This window comes from Nyctereutes procyonoides, unplaced genomic scaffold (assembly GCF_905146905.1).
Source record: "Nyctereutes procyonoides isolate TBG_1078 unplaced genomic scaffold, NYPRO_anot_genome, whole genome shotgun sequence".
Classification (NCBI taxonomy): Eukaryota; Metazoa; Chordata; class Mammalia; order Carnivora; family Canidae; genus Nyctereutes; species Nyctereutes procyonoides.
Window position 1 is genome coordinate 41,256,003 of NW_026575131.1, and position 24,048 is coordinate 41,280,050.

A 24,048-nucleotide genomic window follows, 5' to 3' on the forward strand; every position below is an offset into this window, starting at 1 on the left:
TCCCATAGCTGCCTCAGGGCAGAATGGAAATCTACAGTTAAGTACTGGACTCCAAAGCTTTCCATGCTTACACTACACTATTTTTCTTATTTCTGTGGTACTGTGCTGTTGCCTAGATGTCCCATGGTTCATTCCTGGAAATAATATTTTATAGTGACATAAAGGTTGAAAGTGGCAAGAAGGGTCCAATTGATAAACTTTGGACCATGGCTACAGAAGTTAAAACACTTGGAGAATAAATATTCTTTGGAGCTAAAAGGACAACCTACATAGGTTTTTAAAAAAAAAATTCAGCAAAGGATGTATTTCTTGCATCTTAAACAGCTCTACTAATAAAGAGTATTATCATAAACTCTATCAGGAAAAAGAGAACTCCCTCCTGGAAACTCCAACACTCCAAGATTTAAGTGTAAATAGTAAGATATAGTCAAGACCCACAATGACAGTGGCTTTACTGCCTTTAAAGAACTGCAAGGGAAACCATCAGACAATGTCTCCTTTCCCTCTGGCCAGTAAGTTGCAACCAAAAACAGTTTTGAGAGTCTGCACCTGGCCATCTGCAGTCCACCTGCTACAGTCTATGGCAAGACCCTGTGGATTGGGGTTGCAAAATGGGACAATCTCTGCCTTACAACATCACAATAAAGGTGACCAACGTTGCTACACAAGGAGTAGCTAGACAGCATCCTGACGCCATACTCTAGGCTTGGGGGTTCTGAGGACCCCTGGGACTCCAGTTCACTGCAAACAAAGGACCCAACATGCATTAGGTCTTCCCCTGCGAAATGGGACAAGTCACCACCAGCAAACAAAGAACACCTCACCCCTTGGCCTCCCTCAGTGACAAGGTCGGTGCAAAACGGGGCAAACCAAAGGGGCCAGAATGCACCAGGCCTCCCTTTGGACGAACGGTCCAGGCGGCACGGGGGACAGACAAAGGTCCCGGGGCACTCCAGGAGCTTCCTCCAGGCCCTGCCTCGGGGAACCGAGCATCCCCGGAGGCGGAGGCGTCGTTGCGCCAATGAAGCGGCCTCTCCCGCGGTCCCCGCGGAGCCCCTAGCTACCAGGCCCGCCCCGGCGGACCGGCCTGGCCCCCGCCCCCGCCCAGGCTCCATGGCAACGGCAGGCCGAGGCCTGGCTGCCCACGGCTCGGCCCGGCCGGCTTCGCGGGCAGGCCTAGGATGCCCGGCCTGCTCCTCGGGCCCGCCCGCTTCTCCGCCCCACTCTCCGCCAAGCCGGCGGTCGGACCCGGGCCTCTCCTCGCGCCGACCACCCCCGGCCGCGGCAAGCTCCTCAAGGGGACACGAAAGGGGAGAATAAAAAGCCCAATTCACCTGTTGTTACAGATGTGAAACAAGCCTCGGTGCACCGCGCATGAGCCGCGGGCCCCCCCAACCACGGCCGGACTACAACTCCCAGCAGCGGCGGCGCGGCCCCTTCCGGGTCCCGTGGCGGAAGTCCAGCCGGCCGCCCCGGCGCTCCCCGCCCCGCCTCCCGCGCCGACCCCGCGTCTCAGCGGGTCTCCAGCGGGTCCCCCCACTCGGGGCTCGCAGTGGCCCCCCAGGGCTCACGCCTCCGGGCGGCCAACCCGCGGCGAGACCCCGGCGCCGAGCCCAATGGGGGGCGGCCGCGGCGGGCGCAGGCGGGACTTCCGGCGGAGCCGCCGAGGGGGTGGGCGCGCGGGCTGCTGTGGGGCCCCTGAGGGAGCTGGTCTGGGCGGCCGGGCCCCACACGGCGCCCCCCTCACAGCGCCTCAGCATCCGGCAGTGTGAGAGCGGGAGGGCCCTCGCGTGCGTCCTCTGCGCCCCCGCCCCGCGGCCCCACAGCTGCCTCAGGCAGGGCTGAGCCTGGAACGAAATCCTGCTCGGGCTCCGGACCTCCACCCGCCTTCCCCGGCACAGCCCGTTGCCACGCCTCTTCTCTCCGTCTCCCCTCCGATCTTCTGTTTCTTTAGGGAGGTGAGAATTTCTGCCTCAGGATAGTGTTAGGAGGAGACCAGCGCGAGGGCACGCTGTAAACCGTACACCGCTGGGGAAAGGACAAGGTGGCACTGGCTGGTCCGGGCGCCGCTGGGCGGGTCTGCAGGTCTCGCCCCCGCCCCTTGGGCCCCGGTTCCTGTCACGTACATACCGCGGTCCTCTAGACGGGGCTCCCGTGGGAGTTCAGTGGAATCCAACTTCAGAAAGAGAGAACTCAGTTGGGGCTGCTCTGAGGCTCGGTCAAGACTTTACTGCTGGAATGACCCAGAATATGCTTTTAAGATGTGACCTTTCGGGATACATGAAGAATTAGTGCCATAACCCGTTATTTTTGTCCAAGCAATTAAATGCTACAAGTAGTTTTTTTCTTTTTTTTTTCTTTCTTTACATTGGACAGCAGAGTGGGGGAGGTGAGTGTGAGGCATCATCCACTCGTTCAAAGAATTACTACCTTTTCTGAGCAGGGCATGGTGCCATCCTATATGGTGTGTGGGGAATGATCCCTGAACAGGTATCTTGAGTTGAGCCGTATAGCAATTGTTATAAGCAGGTTTTGAGGCTACAGTAGCCTGCCCTCAAGGAGCTTAGGGCCTGGTAGACAATATAAAAATATGGTGTGAGGCAAGAAGAAAGTGATAAATGCTGGAGAGGAAGTATATAGCGTTAGAGGGTTGAGAGAAAGGAATTTGGTTGCTCGATGGCAAAATCGAGGAGAAGGAACCGCAGAAGAAAGACAGCCAGTGGAACAAAAGACAAATTCTAAGAGTATGCAGTAGCTCAGTGTGACCAGAGGATTGGATATGTGTACGGGCTTTAGAGGCCATGGAACAAAAAAAAGTATAGCTGGGAATGCTATGCTGAGGGATGTTGACTTTATTTGTATGCAGTTACTCTTTGTAAGACATTATTACACTCCTAAGTAGGAAAGTAAAATAACTAGCGGATTTTAGGAAGGTTATTCTAAAAGTGTGAGGGTAAAATTGGCTGGAAAAAGAGAAGCTAAGGTACAAATGAAATGAGAGGTACTGAGGGATTCAACTGTGCTCAGGAGTGGAAAAGGTTATGACAGGGTGATTGTAGAGTGCCAGGCTGATCCGGCAGGTGACAGGATGTGCTGGGGACTGGAAGGATAGCACACTGTTAACCTTTATTAAGGGACAGAACAGTCGGAGAAGATGATGGATTCTGCTTCATACAGATTATGTTTGAAATGCTGCTGGGTGGGGGGATGCCTGGGTGGCTCAGTCGGGTAAGTGCCTGCCTTTGGCCCCAGGGTCATGATCCCAGAGTCCTGGGATTGAGCCCCTCCTGTGGGGCTCCCACAGCTCAGCTGGGAGTCTGCTTCTCCCTCTCCCTCTGCTCCTCCTTCCACTTGGGCTCTCACTCTCTCAAATAAATAAATAAGACCTTTTTTTTTCTTTTAAATGAAATGCTGTTGGTAATGTTAAGTGATGAACATGTGGTCCCTCCTGCAAAAGATGTCCTGATAGAATGGGAAGAGCATGTAAACAAGTCTTAAAACCTAGGGGAAGCAATGCAAGAGAGGCACAACTGGAGCCTTCTAAGTGCTTTTCCTTGCTACAGATTTTCTGTGTTTAGTTTTCTTTCTGAGGGACCTTTTCCTTTTTCTTGAGCCTTGAACTATTGTTAATGAATGGTTATATCTGGTGAAGTTGGTAAAGTGATCCAGTTTGTAATAAGATGAGTTACAGTGAGTATCTTTTCCCTCTCCCATATATTTCCCCTCTTATTTCCTTTTTTTTTTAAATTTTTATTTATTTATGATAGTCACAGAGAGAGAAAGAGAGAGAGGCAGAGACATAGGCAGAGGGAGAAGCAGGCTCCATGCACCGGGAGCCCGACGTGGGATTCGATCCCGGGTCTCCAGGATTGCGCCCTGGGCCAAAGGCAGGCGCCAAACCGCTGCGCCACCCAGGGATCCCTCCCCTCTTATTTCCTGTTCATTTTCTTATCACTACCTTATTTTCCTGGATCCAATCCCTAGACTTCTTTCTCTGCTAACATCTCTATCTAGAAACTCCTCTACTTCAGACTATTTAAGGTCCTACTTTGAGCTTCTATAGCAGTTTATTCTTCCCCATGTGGTAGCATTCAGGGCATATTTTGATGTGTCTTCCCTAACTAGGTTGCCAGCCTCTTGGAGTCAAATTTGGGTCCCAATGCCATGTAAGTGCTCCAAGGAGTGTTTGGATATGGCTTACTTCCATCAGATTCTTGTCCTGTGGATTCATGCTACTTAGGTTACTTTTCTTCCGTTTCTTAAGGTTGAAATGTTGGTAGAACCAATTTTATTTTATATATTGAAGTAGAGCTTGTTACCAAAGCCATCCAGCCACAGAAAATAAGATGGAAGAAGAACATAATTTTTTTAAAGATTTTATTTATTCATTCATGAGAGACCCAGAGAGGCAGAGACACAGGCAGAGGGAGAAGCAGGCTCCATGCAGGGAGCCTGATGTGGGACTCAATCCTGGAACTCTAGGATCACGCCCTGGGCCAAAGGCAAATGCTCAACTACTGCCACCCAGGTGTCCCAAGAAGAACATAATTTTTGTCATGGGATCTACAGCCATAAGAAGTGGGATGGAGGACCTCTCTTAAACCTCTAAGCTACCATTTCTATGTGCCTGCAGGAGATTCTGTGTTGCTAACCCCGCAGTATTTCTTGGGTTCCTTTAAACCTGCCCACACTCTCTGTCAATAGTCTCATTTGTAAACCCTCTTCAATGTTATGTTTATGTTTACTACCCCTTATGTTTACTACCCCAGACTAAGGTGGTTTTGTGGTACTTCAAAGTAGATTTTCAAAAAAAGTCTAAAAACCCCCTTTCTGTGTTAGGTCAAAGCAGACCACTTGGCAAAATATACTGTAGAGTTAGAAGATCCTTAATTCAGAACAAAGTCAAACCAGATGACTTTTCTGGCCATTTCAATTCTGAAAGTTTAGAACTCTAGACAGAATTCCACTTACAGTGAACTGATGCTTATTCCGATCTCATGGAAATAGGAAAATTCCATGAGCTCCGGTTTTTATTAAGGTGGGGAATTAATTTACTTAATAATATTAATTTTTTAACATCCATATTGCAATAGAAAATGGGTATGGGGCATGAATGGGAAGTGAGCAAAAAATGCATTGCATATGGCCATTGGTTTGAGAAAGTTCAACCTTGTTTTTTTTTAATGTATTATCTTTTATTGTGGCAAAATACACATAACATAAAATACGACATTTTAACCACTTTATACATTTCAGTGATCTTTGGTACATGTACATGTTATGCAACCATCACTATTATCTAGTTCCAGAACATTTTCATTACCCCAAAAGGAAGTCCCATATGTACCCATTAAGCAGTCACTACCCATCCTCCTTCCCCCGCCCTCCCCAACAAAAGCTCCTGGCAACCACTAATCTGCTTTCTGTTTCCATGGTTTTTCTTTTTCCAGATATTTCATATAAATGAAATCATATAACATATGGCCATTTATATATGGCTTTTTTTCAGCTAGCATAATGTTTTCAAGATTTTTCTATTTTGGGGATCCCTGGGTGGTTCAGCGGTTTAGGTCCTGCCTTCAGCCCAGGGCATGATCCTGGAGTCCCGGGATTGAGTCCCACATCATGCTCCCTCCATGGAGCCTGCTTCTCCCTCTGCCTGTGTCTCTGTCTCTGTCTCTCTCTCTGTGTCTCTCATGAATAAGTAAATAAAATATTTAAAAAAAAAGATTTATTTTGTGGCATATGTCAGTACTTTTTTTTCTTTTTCTTTTCTTTTTTTTTTTAATTTATTTATTCATGAGAGACAGAGAGGCAGAGACATAGGCAGAGGGAGAAACAGGCTCCCTGCAGGGAACCCGACGTGGGACTCAGTCCCAGGACCCGGGGATCATGCCCTGAGCCAAAGGCAGATGCTCAACCACTGAGCCACTCAAGTGTCCCTCTTTTTCTTAACCTTTTTTAAATTGTATTTATTTATTCACGAGAGACAGAGAGAGGCAGAAACATAGGCAGAGAGAGAAGCAGGCTTCATGCAGGGAGCCTGACGTGAGACTCAATCCTGGGACTCTAAGATCATGCCCTGGGCCGAAGGAAGATACTCAACTGCTGATTTACCCAGGCGTCCCTTTTTTTTTTTTTTAAGATTTATTTTTATTTATTTATGATAGAGAGAGAGAGAGAGAGGCAGAGACACAGGCAGAGGGAGAAGCAGGCTCCATGCTGGGAGCCCGACGCGGGACTCGATCCCAGGACTCCAGGATCGCGCCCTGGGCCAAAGCCAGGCGCGAAACTGCTGAGCCACCCAAGGATCCCCCAGGCGTCCCTTTTTAAATTTTTTTTAAAGTAATCTCTACACCCAGCATGGGGTTTGAACTCACAACTCCGAAATCAAAAATTGCACACTGCACCAACTGAGCCCACCAGGCCAGGCCCCCAGTACTTCATTTCTTTTTATGGTTAAATAATATTCCATTTTGTTTGTCCAGTCATATGCTGCTGGGCATTTGGATTGTTTCCACCTTTTCGCTATTGGTAATAGTACTACTGTGAACATTGGTGTACATGTTTTTGTTTGAATACCCCCTTTTTTAAAAAAAGATTTTATTTATTCATGAGAGACACACACAGGCAGAGACATAGACAGAGGGAGAAGCAGGCTCCCAGAGGGGAGCCCGATGTGGGACTCGATCGCAGGACCCCGGGGATCAGGACCTGAGCCAAGGGCAGATGCTCAACCACTGAGTCACCCAGGTGCCCCATATTTCTTTTGGGTACAAACCTAAGAGTAGAATTGCAACTTTGTTTTATATATATATATTTATTTATTTATTTTATTTGTTTGAGAGGGAGAGAGAGCACAAGCAGGAGGAGGGACAAAGGGAGAGGGAGAAAGAGAATCTCAAGCAGACTATGGGCTGAGCATGGAGCCCGACACAGGACGTGATCTCATGATCCTGAGCCAAAATCAACAGTCAGATGCCCAACTGACCAAGCCCCCCAGGTACCCTGCAACTTTGCTTATTTTTAAAAGTCAGCTAAAACTATGAAACCCAGTTACCATTCTTCCTTCAAGCATTTGTAAGATTTGTTTTCTCTCTTCATCTGGGTCTCTGCTCAGATGTTATCTCAGAGATAGCTTCCCAGGCCATCTAGTGTATTTATTTGTGTTAGCCTTACTTATCACTTGTTTCTCCCCTAGAATAAAGGTCTTGAGGGCAGGGACTTAATTCTTTGTCACCACTGTCTCCTTAACACCTTGCACAGTGTCTGGCACTGTTCAGAAGCAGGTGCTGGGTAAATGCTGAATCGACACTTCCACCTGGGAGACAAGCACTCATACCCTATTGCAGGAACTGTAAATTGGTAGTACTTATTTAGAGGGTGGTTTGGGCAGCATCAGATTTGAAATGTTCGTGCCCTTTGACTCCTTTCAGTTGTAGGAATTTATCTAGCCATACCTCCATATACGTGAGAAAATTCAGTGCTGTATTATTTGTAATAGTTAAAAAAAAATACCTACCTATCCCTTATTAAGAAATTGGTTGAGGGATCCCTGGGTGGCGCAGCGGTTTAGCACCTGCCTGTGGCCCAGGGCGCGATCCTGGAGACCCGGGATCGAACCCCACGTCGGGCTCCCGGTGCATGGAGCCTGCTTCTCCCTCTGCCTATGTCTCTGCCTCTCTCTCTCTCTGTGTGTGTGTGACTACCATAAATATATAAAAATTTAAAAAAAAGAAATTGGTTGAATTAAATAGAATCTATCTGTATTAGCCTCCAACTGTCATAATAAAATACCACAGCCTGGGAGGCTTAAACAGCAGAAATTTACTTTCTCCTAGTTTTGGAGGCTAGAAGTCCAAGATCAAGGTGACTTCAGAGTTGCTTTCTGCTGAGGCCTTTATTCCTGGCGTACAGATGGTTGCCTTCTTGCTGTGCCCTTACATCTCCTTTCCTCTGTGCTTATGTGGAAAGAGGTCTGTGGTGTCTGTTCCCTTTTTTTAAAAATTTTATTTATTTATTTATGATAGTCACAGAGAGAGAGAGAGAGAGAGAGAGAGAGGCAGAGACACAGGCAGAGGGAGAAGCAGGCTCCATGCACCGGGAGCCCGACGTGGGGTTCGATCCCGGGTCTCCAGGATCGCGCCCCGGGCCAAAGGCAGGCGCCAAACCGCTGCGCCACCTGGGGATCCCATCTGTTCCCTTTTTAAGGACATTAGTCCTATCAGATTAGAGTCCGATTCTTATGACCTCATTTAATGTTAATTACCCCCTTCCAGATCCTATCTAAATACAGTCACACTGGGGTCTAGGGATTCGACATATGAATTTGGAGGGGTCACAAATCAGTCCATAATAACATCAATTAAATGAAGTCCTAGGCAGCAATTTATTTATTTATTTATTTATTTATTTATTTATTTATTTATTTAGGATTTTATTTATCTATTCATGAGAGACAGAGAGAGAGGTAGAGACATAGGCAGAAAGAGAAGCAGGCTCCCCAAGAGGAGCCAGATACAGGATGCAATCCTAGACCCCAGGATCACTCCCCAAGCCAAAGGCAGACACTCAACCACTAAGCCACCCAGGCATCCCCCATGTAGCAATTTAAAAGAATGAGTTAGGGATCCCTGGGTGGCGCAGCGGTTTGGCGCCTGCCTTTGGCCCAGGGCGCAATCCTGGAGACCTGGGATCAAATCCCACGTCAGGCTCCCGGTACATGGAGCCTGCTTCTCCCTCTGCCTGTGTCTCTGCCTCTCTCTCTCTCTCTCTCTCTCTCTCTCTCTCTGTGACTATAATAAATAAATAAATTAAAAAAAAATAAAGACCATGTGTTTGTATATATGTTTATGTAAGCATAGAACATTTCTGGAAGAATATATCAGAACTGGGTTTTTTTGTTTGTTTGTTTGTTTGTTTTTAAGTAAGCTCTAAATCCAATATGGGTCTTGAATTCATGACCCGGAGATTGAGAGTCACATGCTTAACTGACTAAGCCAGCCAGGCGCCCCTATATTAGAACTGTTAACTATGCAGCTAAATCAGAGTCTCTTAGTTTTCACTTTATACTCTTCTACATTGTTGGAGTTTGAGTGGCCAAAAGTATGTATTCCTTTTATGATAATAAGCATTTGGATGTGCAGGGCTCCTGAGAAAGAAATCTGGTTATAATGGTAGCCTTTAGCACACCTGTGCTAGCTAGCCGTGCATGCATTTTCAAATATATTAAACTCAGATGTACATTTCTTTTTATTTTATTAAATTTTATTTATTTATTCATGATAGTCACAGAGAGAGAGAGAGAGAGAGAGAGAGAGAGAGAGAGAGAGAGGCAGAGGGAGAAGCAGGCTCCATGCAGGGAGCCCGACGTGGGATTCGATCCTGGGTCTCCAGGATCGCTCCCTGGGCCAAAGGCAGGTGCTAAACCGCTGCGCCACCCAGGGATCCCTGTACATTTCTTTTTAAAACTTATATTTACTTTCTATTATAATTAAATAGTAATTCTATAATAATTTCAAATATACACAAAAGTAACGAGATAGTATATGTCATGCCATGGACCCTGAGTGTCCCTGCAAGTTCTTGTTGGTTATATCGAGAATGCAAGGCCCTACCTGCTCTTCACCTAGGCTGTTGCTCAGGGTTGTGTTTTCAGCAAGAAACCTTGAGAGATGAAGTATTGTCTCCCCTTGGACAAGGGCAGACCTAACTTCACTTGCTATAAAAATGTAATCTCCCAAGTTCATTGTAACCCTCTGATAATGAAACACTATGTGAGCAGATGACTATGGTCAACGCTTTTGCATCACAGCCAGGAAATGTGGGGGGCATTGGGAACTGTTACAAACCAACATGAAGCTCTGGCTACAGCTTTTGCTGAGGTTGAAGTCCTTTGTGTCTGACTCAGGAATCTTGTGTCTTCTGTCAGCACCTATGAAATAGTAAAAGGGTAGGTACCAGTTTAGCTTCTAAATTGGGTAAAATTCCAGACCTGCACTTGCATAGTTCCTGACAATGACCCAATGTCCACTGCCCCAGATTTTTTCAATCAAATCCTATCATTTCATTTGTAATTATACCAGAGTGCATCTCTGTAAGATTTTATTCAGCACAACCATAAAATCAATTTTATACCTTGAGAGGCCAGTAAATCCTTAATATCATTTACATAATACTGAAATATAGATAAATTCCTTTAGGTAAATTCAAAACTTATCCTGGTCCTTTGCACCAGTATTTTAAGTTTGGTACCGTTGCAACATTGAAACATGAATATATTTCATTTATATGTGGACTTCTTTTGAAGCATTGGGTTAATTTTTTGGTCCCAAACTGCAGAAAGAGGGGGATTTGGGTAATGGAGTATCACATTTTTCAGTACACAGTAAACACCTATAAATCAGTTATTTCTGACAAAAGCTCTAGTTAACATCATTGGCCAAATTGTACAAATCAGTTATTCACAATCTTAGAAAATATTTATTGGTAAACTGGAAAGAGAATGTATAGCTGCCAGACTCCTTTTTTTTTTTTTTAAGATTTTTTTTTCAAGTAGACTCCATGTCCAATGTGGGACTCAAATTCACAACGCCAAGATCAAGAGTAGCATGTTCCATCCACTGAGCCAGCCAGGCATCCCCCAGGCTGCTTTTTAGCTCTCACTGTTAGCCATGGTACTGTGAAGGGCCAACATAGAGGCTTTTTTAAAAACGTGAATGGGGGGAATCCCTGGGTGGCTCAGTGGTTTGGCACCTCTCTTCGGCCCAGGGCATGGCCCTGGAGTCCCCGTATGAGTCCTGCATCGGGCTCCCTGCATGGAGCCTGTTTCTCCCTCTGCCTATGTTGTGTCTCTGCCTCTCTCTCTCTCTCTCTCTCTGTGCCTCTCATGAATAGATAATAAAATCTTTAAAAAATAAAAACAAAAACGTGAATGAAACTGACTTCGGTGAAGGTAGCTTTTTTTTTTCTTTTTATTTATTCATGAGAGGCACACACAGAGAGAGAGAGAGGCAGAGACACAGGGAGAGGGAGAGGGAGAAGCAGGCTCCATGCAGGGAATCTGATGTGGGACTTGATTCCGGGTCTCCAGACCATGCACCTGGCTGAAGGTGGCGCTAAATCGCCACCGGGGCTGCCCTGGTAAAAGTAGCTTTGATGCCACCTTTATACCACTCCCTTGCTTCCAAACACATGGTCAAATTAATAAAAGATTAAAATTACATATCTATATTCAAAAACAAGATAAACATCTATGTTGACTAGAAACAGAGCTGTAATCTTTCTGGGCTATGGATCCAGAACTAGAGGCAGTTTGAAGTTTATAACCTATAAGGTAATATGATTGAGTGGGTGGAGACAAGTGCCTCTAGTAATGTGGATAACTGGGCCCCAGTTTATTGTGTGCATTTAAAAATTTAGGTGGGGCTCCCTAAACTTAACAGAGACTGGAAAAATCCACAACCCATCCATGCCTGAAGCTGTAGCTTATATCAAATTGTATCCTTAGGAAGTAGACAGGACTTTGAATGAAGATCTAAACCCACTTGGTGCATGGATCTCCTGTCCATTTTATAGTGGAAACAGTCTCCAGTTTCTGGTTGAGGCTCCTGAATGATTGAGTAGAGGTTATCACAAAACCATTGGGAAGGGCATACATGTATTGGAAAAAAAATCCGGTTTCATGAGTTTATAAATCAAGCTTTCGAAACATACAAGAAAACCTAGCCAAAAGAAAGAACCAAAAAAAAAAAAATCAGCATCAAGAAATGAGTTCACACCAATCAAATGAAAATAATAGAGTAACCTGACAACTTTAAAATATGTATTGGGCAGCCCGAGTGGTTCTGCGGTTTAGCTCCGCCTTTGGCCCAGGGCCTGATCCTGGGGACCCGGAATCGAAATCGAGTCCCATGTCAGGCTTCCTGCATGAAGCCTGCTTCTCCCTCTGCCTGTGTCTCTGCCTCTCTTTCCCTCTCTCTGTGTCTCTCATGAATAAATAAATAAAATCTTTTTAAAATTTGTTAGTTAAAAAAAACAATCACATGAACTAATATTAGAAAAGTATACTGGCAAATTTTAATTTACTGTTGACTGTTAAAATAATGTTTTGTGTGTGTGCATGTAAAAATAAAAGTTGGAACTAAAATTTTAGGTAAACGGCAGCCCTGGTGGCACAGCGGTTTAGCGCCGCCTGCAGCCCAGGGTGTGATCCTGAAGACCCTGGATCTAGTCCCACGTCAGGCTTTCTGTATGAGGCCTGCTTCTCCCTCTGCCTGTATCTCTGCCATTCTGTGTGTGTGTGTGTGTGTGATGAATAAATAAAATCTTTAAAAATATATATTGTTTTCAAGGACCCAGGTTCTTTTTTTTAAGTTTTTTTAAAATTTTTATTTATTTATGATAGTCACAGAGAGAGAGAGAGAGAGAGAGAGAGAGGCAGAGACAGAAGCAGGCTCCATGCACCAGGAGCCCGACGTGGGATTCGATCCTGGGTCTCCAGGATCGCGCCCTAGGCCAAAGGCAGGTGCCAAACCGCTGCACCACCCAGGGATCCCAGGTTCTTTTTTTTTTTTTTTTTTAATTTTTATTTATTTATGATAGTCACACAGAATGAGAGAGAGAGAGGCAGAGACACAGGCAGAAGGAGAAGTAGGCTCCATGCACCGGGAGCCCGACGTGGGATTCGATCCCGGGTCTCCAGGATCGCGCCCTGGGCCAAAGACAGGCGCTAAACCGCTGCGCCACCCAGGGATCCCGGATCCCAGGTTCTTAACATTTTCTGTTTCCCATCTCCGGAGTAGGTCCTATCCTCAGGTTTCTAGCAAGATGGCTTTAGCCTTTCTCATAAAGTTTTTTTTTAATCTTTTTTTATTTTTTTATTTTTAAAGATTTTATTTATTTATTCATGAGACACAGAGAGAGAGAGAGAGAAGCAGAGACATAGGCAGAGGGAGAAGCAGGCTCCATGCAGGGAGCCCAATGTAGGACTTGATCCCGGGTCTCCAGGATCACGCCCTGGGCTGAAGGCAGTGTTAAACCTCTGAGCCACCTGGGCTGCCCTCTCATAAAGTTGTTTTTTTTTTTTTTCCTCATAAAGTTTCAAGACTCCTTTATCATGTTTCTCTGACCACAACTGGACACCATTTTGTGACTTTATCCCTGCTAATGGGAAAAGAGTCAGCCCTTAGGGCAATTGTGCCCATCCCTGATTCTGGAGGAGTCAGCTCTTATGCAGGAGGAAGATAAAGACAATACATAATTTAGGATTTTATTAGAAAGTTTTACTTAGGGGCCCCTAGGTGGCTCAGCCATTTAGCATCCAACTCTCGGTTTCAACTCAGGTCATGATCTCAGAGTCATAAGATCGAGTCCTACATCAGGCTCTGTGCTCGGTGTGGAGTCTGCTCAAGATTCTCTCCTCCCTCTCTCTCTCTCTCTCTCTCTCAAATAAATAAATCTTTTTTAAAAAAAGAAAATTAGGGACACCTGGGTGGCTGGGAGAGGTGGGGCACCTAAAACACTTTTGGGGTGCCCAAGTGCTCAGTCCATTGAGCATTGAACTCTTGATTTTAGCTCAGAACTTGATCTCAGGGTGGTGGGCTCAAGCCCTGCCTCAGGCTCTACACTCAGCATGGAGTTGGCTTGAGATTACATTTCCTTTTTTTTTTTAAGATTATTTATTTATTTATTTATTTATTTATTTATTTATTTATTAGAGACACCCAGAGAGAGGCAGAAACATAGGAAGAGGGAGGAGAAACAGGCTCCATGCAGACAGCCCAATGTGGGACTCAATCTCAGGACTCCAGGATCACTCCCTGAGCCAAAGGCAGACGCTCAACCACTGAGCCACCCAGGCATCCCTGAAATTGCCTTTCTGCTGCTCCCCCTTGCTTATGCTCCTCCTGCTTAAATAAATAAAATCTTAAAAAAAAAAAAGAAAAAAGAAAAGGGGACACCTGGGGTGGCTCAGTGGTTGAGCATCTGCCTTTGGCTCAGGGATCAGGGATCGTGTTCAACATCGCACTCTCCACAAGGAGCCTGCTTCTCCCTCTGCCTATGTCTCTGTCTCTCTCTGTGTATCTCTCATAAAATAAATAAATAAATCTTAAAGAAAAAAAAAAAAGGAGGGCAGCCCGGGTGGCTCAGCGGTTTAGCGCTGCCTTTGGCCCAGGGTATGATCCTGGAGACCCTGGATAGAGTCCCATGTCGGGCTCCCTGCATGGAGCCTGCTTCTCCCTCTGCCTGTGTCTCTGTCTCTCTCTTTCCCTGTGTCTCTCTGAATAAATAAATAAAATCTTTTTTTTTAATTTTTAAAAAGGAAAGGACAGAAGCAGCAAGGAAAAACCATGGTAAACAGGGGAAAAACATATAAGATGATTGTAACACATTAAAACATACCAATGATGGGCAGCCCAGGTGGCTCAGCGGTTTAGCGCCGCCTTCAGTCCAGGGCCTGATCCTGGAGTCACTGGATCGAGTCCCACATTGAGCTCCCTGCATGGAGCCTGCTTCTCCCTCTGCCCGTCTCTGCCTCTCTCTCTCTCTCTCTCTCTCTCTCTCTGTGTCTCATGAATAAATAAAATATTTTTAAAAAATAAAAAATAAAACATACCAATGATAACAATGAATGTAAAAGATGTAAACTTGCCTGCTTATTGGCCACACACTAGGGAATTCTAGGACCAGTCAGCCAGATAGTGGGTCTTTTCGGAAGCACTATTTGGGTCGAGTGGGAAATGTAATACTTCTATTAAACACTAGAGGTCAGCAGTATTCATTACTGAACCCTGTCCTCCTACCTATCCCCCACCCTCCACCCCCCTCCCTCGGTGAGACCTGCTATAATATACCCAGAGTCTCAGGAATCAGGAATGAAGGATGTGTTTCTTTTAGAGCTAGCTGACTGACATACAATCTTTCATCTAAGTATCATTTCTAAATTAAAAAAAAAACATTTTGGGGGCACCTGGGTGGCTCAGTTGATTGTGCATCAGACTCTTGATTTCAGCTAAGTTCATGGTCTGGAGGTCCTGAGGTGGAGCCCCAAGTCAGACTCCATAGTCCATGGGGAGCCAGCTTGGGATTTTCTCTCTCTTTGCCCCTCCCCAACTCACACTGTCTCTCTCTTTCTCTTTCTCTCTTTCTAACTCTAATAAATACGTCTGTTTTAAAAACCCATTTTTATAGCACTAGAATTTTAGCTAACTCAAAATAGTTAGCTAAAATGGCCAAGAATGTATTTAAGTGCCTAGAAGATCTAGCAGACCCAGAGGTCAGCTTCTTTATGGATTCCATCTCTTAATTGATGGGAATCAGTTAGATGTTCTGTGAACAACTTCTTTAGCTATGACGATTCAAACAGGCCATAGGCAGCTAGAGAGCCTTCATAAGATTTTCTAAGGACAATTAGATTTATACATGTTAATGTCTTTACTGTTATGAAAGGCTGTTCTCTTTTCAGCTAACAGTTACCATGGAAAGTCATATGGCTTGTTCACTGTCTGGGAGGTGTGTTACCAGATAGGATTCTTTTATTATTATTATTATTATTTTATTTATTCATTCATGAGAGACAGAGAGAGAGAGAGAGAGAGGCAGAGACACAGGCAGAGGGAGAAGCAGGCTCCATGCAGGGAGCTCGATGTGGGACTCGATCCCGGGACTCCAGGATCATGCCCTGGGCCAAAAGCAAGCGCTAAACCACTGAACCACCCAGGGATCCCCCACCAGATAGGACTCTTTTCCTCACTCTCATCTCTTTATTTTATCACAAGCTTACTGGAATTTGTTTTAGGTCCTTCTAGAAGAAGCATACAGTGAGAGGTCCTGGGTAGTTCAGTGGGTTAAGCATCTGCCTTTGGCTCAGGTCATGATCCCAGGGTCCTGGGATCAAGCCCCACACCGGGCTCCCTGCTCAGTGGGGAGTCTGCTTCTCCCCCTCGCACATTCTCTGTCTCTCATGGGTTCTCTCACATGCTCTCTCTCATTTACTTTCTCTCAAGTAAATTTTAAAAATATTTAATAAAAATAACAATTTTTAGAAAAGAGCAAGATGAACTGGGATTCATAAAGGGGAGCACCCTTCAGCTCTAGCCAGTTGTCCAGTTTTGCCAATTTCATCTTTACTTTTATCTTTACTATGTTATTCTAGCAGCAGTGGCTACTAGTCCACACTCTCCAACTGCAATGAACATTTGGTTACTTGGGCTGAATTTAAAACCAGCAATTAAAAAAAAATAAAAATAAAACCAGCAATTATATTTAACTTGTGCTTAAGCAGACAATAGCTCATTTTAACTTCATTTATCTGATACCATCATGTGGGAACATAATTTCATTGTGTTACTGAGATATATTATTATGGCCCATCATAGATAACTAATAACATTGTAGAATCAGTATGAATTGGCTAATGATATCTCTTCTTTCCGGTTTGACTACCAATGGATAGAACTTTTTTTTTTTTATAGAACTTTTAAAGTTGAGCTGCAAAATTCACCTTTTGTTAAATGCCTTTTCCAGAAGTGAACTGTGTCTTTGTTAAAGTTTTATTTTATTTAAGTGCACATGCTTATAGTAGGGTGGAGGGGCAGAGGGAGAGAGAATCTCAAGCAGACTCCATGCTTAGTGCAGAGCCCTGCACGGGGCTCAATCTCACAACCTTGAGATCATGACCTGAGCCAAAATAGTCACTCAGCCCACTGAGCCACCCAGGCACCCCAATTTGTTGAAGTTTTAAAACCAGTAATGAATTCTCAGAATTTCTACTTTGGGTATGAATTATTTGCACCCAGAAAAACCAAAGGAAAAAAAACTATCTAATTTTTGAGATGCCTGGGTGGCTCAGTGGTTTAGCGTCTGCCTTTGGCTCAGGGCGTGATCCCAGGATCCAGGATTGAGTCCCACATTGGGCTCCCTGCATGGAGCCCAGTTCTCCCTGCCTATGTCTCTGCCTTTCTGTGTGTCTCTCTCATGAATAAATAAATAAAACCTTTAAAAACAACAACAACAATTTAATTTTCAAAATAAGATTCAGTGTTAAGGGACGCCTGATGGGTCAGCAGTTGAGTGTCTGCCTTCAGCTCAGGGTGTGATCCCAGGATCCAGGATTGAGTCCCACATCCAACTCCCTGCAAGGAGCCTGCATCTCCCTCTGCCTAAGTCTTTGCCTCTGTGTGTGTGTGTGTCTCTCTTGAATAAATAAATAAATCTTTTTTTTTTAAGATTCTATTTATTTATTCACGAGAGACAGACACAGGGAGGCAGAGACACACAGAGAGAGGCAGAGGGAGAAGCAGGCTCCATGCAGGGAGCCCGACATGGGACTCAATCCCAGGTCTCCAGGATCATGCCCTGGGCCGAAGGCGGTGCTAAACCGCTGAGTCACCCAGGCTGCCCTTAAAAAAAAAAACAAAACAGAACACCTCAGTATTAAAACCCCTGAGCAATTTAAAGTATCATCAAAGTGGTAAAACTAATATCTGGTGCAGGAAGTCAAGAGAATGGTGATCTCCGAGATAAATAAGCAGTAGTAGGGACGCCTGGGTGGCTCTACAGCTTGGCGCCTGCCTTCTGCCCAGAGCACAATCCTGGAGTGCTTGGATCAAGTCTCGCATCAGGTTCCCTGCATGGAGCCTGCTTCTCCCTCTCCCTCTCCCTCTGCCTGTGTCTTTGCCTGTCTTGCTCTCTGTGTCTATCATGAATAAATAAATAAAATCTTAAAAAAAAAAAAAAAAAGAAGCAGTAGTAGTTGGGGAAGAGATGGAGAGAAGCTTCTAGTCTGGTTCCCAGGTTCTAGTTCATGACCTGAGTGATGGTTACACAGGCATGTCCATTTTGGTCATAATCTGTCAAGCCTTGTACTTAGGATTTATAGGCATTTTTGTAAGTACATCATACTCCAGTAAAATTTTTAAAAATTGTTATTTACTGAGCTTTGCTTTCATCCAAACTGCATCCTAAATTTCCATCAGGTAAAGGAAAATTTTCCAGGGTATTCTTTACCCTACCTTTTTTTTTTTTTTTAATTTTTATTTATTTATGATAGTCACATACAGAGAGAGAGAGGCAGAGACACAGGCAGAGGGAGAAGCAGGCTCCATGCACCAGGAGCCTGACGTGGGATTCGATCCCAGGTCTCCAGGATCGCGCCCTGGGCCAAAGGCGGCGCCAAACCGCTATGCCACCCAGGGATCCCTTTACCCTGCCTTTAAAAAATTTTGGTTCCTTTGTGTTCTAGGAGTGGTGCTGAGAAGTCTTCCCCAGTTTATTCCAATCAAGACTCAGGGAAGGGCAGCCTAGGAGGCTCAGCGGTTTAGCGCCACCTTCAGCCCAGGGCCAGATCCTGGAGATGAAATAGTAGATGGTTTGCCATTAGACCTTAGTTGGTTTTGTATGTTTGAAATTAAGAATAGCGGAACGCATGGGTGGCTCAGCAGTTAAGCATCTGCCTTCGTCTCTGTGTCTCTCATGAATAAATAAATAAAATCTTTTAAAAAATGAAATTAAGAATAGAGCTGACTTAGAGCACTTTATTTTTTTTTAAAGATTTTATTTATTTATTCATAGACACAGAGAGAGAGAGAGAGACAGAGACACACACAGGCAGAGGGAGAAGCAGGCTCCATGCAGGGAGCCCGACGTGGGACTCGATCCCAGGTCTCCAGGATCACACCCTGGGACGCAGGCGGCGCCAAACCGCTATGCCACCGGGGCTGTCCAACTTTTTCATTTTTTAAAAAAATATTTATTCATGAGAGACACAGGCAGAGACATAGGCAGAGGGAGGAGAAACAGGCTCCATGCAAGGAGCTGGACGCAGGACTCCATCCCTGGACTCCAGGATCATGCCCTGAGCCGAAGGCAGATGCTGAACCCCTGAGCCACCCAGATGTCTCAGCTTTTTCATTTTTCTGCTTTAGTTTTCATTTGCTTATTTTCTGTGGTTTCCTCATCCTTTATTTATTTTTTTAAAGATTTTATTTATTTATTCATAGACACAGAGAGAGAGAGAGGCAGAGACATAGGCAGAGGGAGAAGCAGGCTCCATGCAGGGAGCCCGATGTGGGACTCCATCCCGGGTCTCCAGGATCACACCCCAGGCTGCAGGCGGCGCCAAACTGCTGTGCCACCGGGGCTACCCTTAGAGCACTTTATTAATCTTAGAATCCCGGGAGAGAGGTATATGTTTCTTCTAGTTCCTTTGTAGTGCTTTTTCTCCCCCCACTTTTTTTAAATGTTTATTTTATTTTATTTTTTTAAAAGATTTTATTTATTTGTTCATGCGAGACACAAAGAGAGAGAGGCAGAGACACAGGCAGAGGGAAAAGCAGGCTCCATGCAGGGAGCCCGACGTGGGACTTGATCCCAGGACCCCCACCTTTTTTTTAAACATGATACTTGTAGGGACACCTGGCTGGCTCAGTCAGTAGAGCATACCACTCTTGATCTTAGGGTTCTGATTTCAAGCCCCGTGTTGGGTGTGGAGCCTACATAAAATTAATAATACATTAAAAAGAAACAACATAGGGGATCCCTGGGTGGCTCAGCGGTTTGGTGCCTGTCTTTGGCCCAGGGAGCGATCCTGGAGTCCCGAGTTCGAGTCCCACGTCAGACTCCTGGCATGGAGCCTGCTTCTCCCTCCTCCTATGTCTCTGCCTCTCTCTCTATGTCTATCATAAATAAATAAATCTTTAAAAAAAACATAGTACTTATAAACACAGAGTTTTAAATTTTTTATAAAACAAGAAAGGTACTGAAATGAAGAATAAGAGATTGTACACAAATACAAATAATTTTTTTATTAGAAGTACTAGTATATTCCACTTCAATTACCTGAAGTTGTCTGAACTACTTTGAGTTCACTAATGTGTACACCCAAGTGGAGTAAGGGAAAACAGCTGCAATGGAACAAAAGTTGGTCTATAGCTTGTGGGTTTTTTGCTTTTTTTTTTTAAACCTTCCCTTCTACTCTTTGGTGAGGGCAGAACCCTTTGTAACACAGTGATACTGTTGGCAGTCTGAGACTCAGCTGGACAGCATTAACTAGTTTAATAACAATGTCTTAGGTGTAGGTTAAATGCCCAGACTGTGTTTTATATTTTGAGTATATAAGACATGTACATCACCCCCAAGGAGTGTTCAGTTAGCAGGTTGGACTGATACGTTTGTTCATCCATTCCATCATTCCTTCAGCTTTTCATTTATTTAATAGATACTCAAATTGTGCCAGACAGGATGCTTGGTGCTGGAGTACAAGGGTGAATAAGACAGAAAAGTTGCTATATTCAAGGAACTTGTATTTCTTGAGAAAGAAACAAAAGAATGACACAAAAATACAAAAAGCAGGGGATCCCTGGGTGGCTCAGCTGTTTAGTGCCTGCCTTCGGCCCGGAGCATGATCCTGGAGTCCCGGGATCGAGTCCCACATCAGGCTCCCTGCATGGAGCTTGCTTCTCTCTCTGCCTGTGTCTCTGCCTCTCTCTCTCTCTGTGTCTCTTGTGAATAAATAAATAAAATCTTAAAAAAAAACCACCCTAATAATTAAAAGAAAAACAAAAAGCATGAGTGTGTGTGTGTATGCACACACACATGCACATATACACATGCATATATATTACATGTAATATACATTACATGTAATATATATTTAATATAATATATATATATTTACTAGTTGTGATATGTGTCATAAACGAAACAGATAAGGGGTAGAGAGAGTACCAGCTGTAGGCAGGATTGGAGACATAACCTCCTTTAAATTGAATAGTTAGGAACAGTGGATAAGGATCAGTAGGACCTTTTGGCTGGAAGTAATCAAACGCCAACCAAAGATGACATAAACTGAGAAGACATTAACTCGCCTAAAAGAGGTGTGGATGTAGGTGGTAGTAGGTTTGGATCAGTTTCCCCACTTGGTTCCTAAATGGCTGCCATAACTGGAGGCATCCTAAGCTAACTCAACCACATGGAGGATGGATGGAGGTCTTCTCCCTGCTGCTCCTTTTTTTTTCTCCAGAGAGAGAAAGAGCACAATGGGTAGGGACAGAGGGAGAGGGAGAGAGAATCTCAAGCAGGCTCCATGCTGAGCATGGAACCCCATGGGGGGGCTCAGTCTCATGATCCTGAGATCATGACCTGAGCCAAAATCAAGAATGGAGGTTTTACCAGCTGGGCCACCAAGATGCTCATCCCTACTGCTCCCCCCACCTTTTTTTTAAATTTAAATTTTAGATAGTTAAGATGGAGTACAATATGGGTATCTGGAGTAGAATTCAATGATTCATCGCTTACATACAACACCCAGTGGTGCTCGCTTTGGCAGCACATATACATACAACACCCAGTGCTTATCATAACAAGTACCCTCTTTGATACCCATCACCCATCTAGCCCATCCCCCACCTCCTTCCCTCTATCAACCCTCAGTTTGTTCTCCATCATTAAGAGTCTTTTATGGTGGGATGCCTGGCTGACTCAGCGGTTGAGCACCTGCCTTTGGCCCAGGGCGTGATCCTGGAGTTCTAGGATTGAGTCCCACATCCGGCTCCCTGCATGGAGCCTGCTTCTCCCTCTGCCTGTGTCTCTGCCTCTCTCTCTGTGTGTCTCTCATGAATAAATAAAGTCTTAAAAAAAAAAGAGTCTCTTATGGCTTATTTCCCTCTTTTTTCTTTTCTCCATTCCTATATGTTCATCTCTTTCTTAAGTTCCACATATGAGTGAAATCATATGATGTCTGCCTTTCTCTGGCTGACTTATTTCACTTAGCATAATGCACTCTAGCTCCAGCCACATTGTTGCAAACGGCAAGGTTTCATTCTTTTTTATGGCTGGGTAATATCCCATTGTGTATATATACCACATCTTCTTTATCCATCCATCAGTCAATGGACATTTGGGCTCTCTCCATAGTTTTGCTACTGTTGATAATGCTGCTATAAACATAGGGGTGCATGTATCCCTTTAAATCTGTATTTTTGTATCCTTTGGGTAAATACCTAGGAATGAAATTGCTGGGTCCTAGGGTAGTTCTATTTTTAACCTTTAAAAATAGAGGTTTGGGGATCCCTGGGTGGCTCAGCCGTTTTGGCCCAGGGCGTGATCCTGGAGTCCCGGGATCAAGTCCCATATCAGGCTCCCTGCATGAAGCCTGCTGCTCCCTCTGCCTGTGTCTCTGCCTCTCTCTCTCTGTGTCTCTTGTAAATAAATAAAATCTTTAAAAATAAAACATAAAAAAATAAATAAATAAAAATAGAGGTTTGAGGAACCTCCATACTGTTCTCCAGAGTGGCTGTACCAGTTTGCATTCCTAACAGTACAAGAGAGTTCCCCTTTCTCCATATCCTGGTCAACACCTATTTTCTCATGTGTTGTTAATTTCAGCCATCCTGTCAGGTGTGAGATGGTATTTTATTGTGTTTTTGATTTGTATTTCCCTAATAATGAGTGATGTTGAGTATCTTTTCATGTGTCTGTTAGCCATCTGGATGTCTTTTTTTGGAAAAGTGTCTATTCATGTCTTCTGCCTATTACTTAACTGGGTTACTTGTTCTTTGGGTGTGGAGTTTGATAAGTTCATTATAGATTTTGGATGCTAACCTGCTGATCCTTTTTATCAGGGAGAAGTATTTCCCCTAGAAATCCCAACAGACTTCCCCAACTTCTCACGAATCAGATTTTGGTGATTTGGCTGTCTCTTACTCAACCCTGTGGAATTACATGACAGTCTTAAAACAGTGAAGGTCTGGAGTATGCTGGACCCAGGCACCATTGGTGGCAGGCAGGACTGCAGAGCTGCTCCCAGCATGGCTGGGGAGGGGACAGGGCTCTGACTAGCTCCCATTGCTTGCTCCCCCAGGCCTGGAGGCAGCAGCCATGTGCCCAGCCAAAATGACATAATCCTGAAGCCCAATTTCCACAAGCACAGCAGCAGCAGCACGTAGCCACATGGTTCAATCAGCCAGAGTGGAAGATCCACAGACATCAGACCCGGCAAGCTCTGGCATACCCAGGCACCCTGTGGCTGGACCCATTGGACCCATGGTGAGGAATCACACCAAGGTGCAAGCTGGCAGGGGCTTCGGCTTAGAAGAGTTACAGGGGGGAGGCTGGCATCCACAAGAAGGTGGCGTGGACCATTGGGATGTCAGTGGATCCAAGAAGGCAGATGGAAGAAGTCCGCAGAGCCCCTGTAGGCCAACAGGCAGCAGCTGAAGGAGTGAGGCTCTGGACTCATCCTCTTCCCCAGGAAGCCCTTTGCCCTCAAAGAGGGAGACTGCTCTGCTGAAGAACTCAAATTGGCCCAGATGACAGGGTTGATGATACCCATACAGAATGTCCATAAAAAGGAGAAAGTCAGGGAGTCTGGGTGGCTCAGTTGGTTAAGCATCTGCCTTTGGCTCAGGTGGTGATCCCAGAGTCCTGGGACCAAGTTCTGCATGAGGTTCCTGCTTCTTCCTCTCCCTCTGCTGCTCTCCTTGCTTGTGTGCGTTCTCTCTCTCTGTGTCAAATAAATAAAATCTTTAAAAAAGGGATCCCTGGGGTGGCTCAGCAGTTTAGCGCCTGCTTTCGGCCCAGGGTGTGATCCTGGGGTCCCGGGATCAAGTTCCGCATCAGGCTCCCTGCATGAAACCTGCTTCTCCCTCTGCCTGTGTCTCTGTCTGTGCCTCTCATGAATAAATAAATAAAATCTTAAAAAAAAAAAAAGGAAAAGCCACAGTCATTACAAAGAACTTCCAAGCCAGTCTTCCCATGGCCTGTGCCAGTGCCTGGCTCTTTGATTTCCAGGCAAAAAGGGCCAAGAAAGTTCCAGAACAGGATTTTTTTTTTTTCTCAGAACAGGATCTTAAAAAGAAAAAAACACACAGTACAGGCTCATACTCTGGGGCAAGGGAAAGGGAAGGTGTCCACCCAACAAAATTAGTGTTCTGCTAGCAGGCGAGCAGCAGAGAATGGCTGTTGAGAGGGTGGACAACAGTGTCTGGCTGGGAAACCTCTCTAAATTGGTGACATTCAAATTGAAACCTCAAGGAGAGGAATTTGCAT

The 24,048-nt window shown here is 44.9% G+C and overlaps 1 protein-coding gene and 1 pseudogene across 1 annotated transcript in view; one reads left to right on the plus strand and one right to left on the minus strand.

Annotated features, from left to right (window-relative positions):
* The window catches only part of DHX30 (DExH-box helicase 30), a 29,263-nt gene extending 27,824 nt beyond the window's left edge, over nt 1–1,439 (minus strand). The window contains exon 1 of the mRNA XM_055343798.1: nt 1,335–1,439. The gene's annotated coding sequence lies outside the window, so the exon portion shown is untranslated. The remainder of the gene's footprint in view (nt 1–1,334) is intronic.
* On the plus strand, nt 1,375–23,639 carry LOC129522139 (uncharacterized; annotated as a pseudogene).
* The last annotated feature ends 409 nt before the right edge of the window (nt 23,640–24,048 follow it).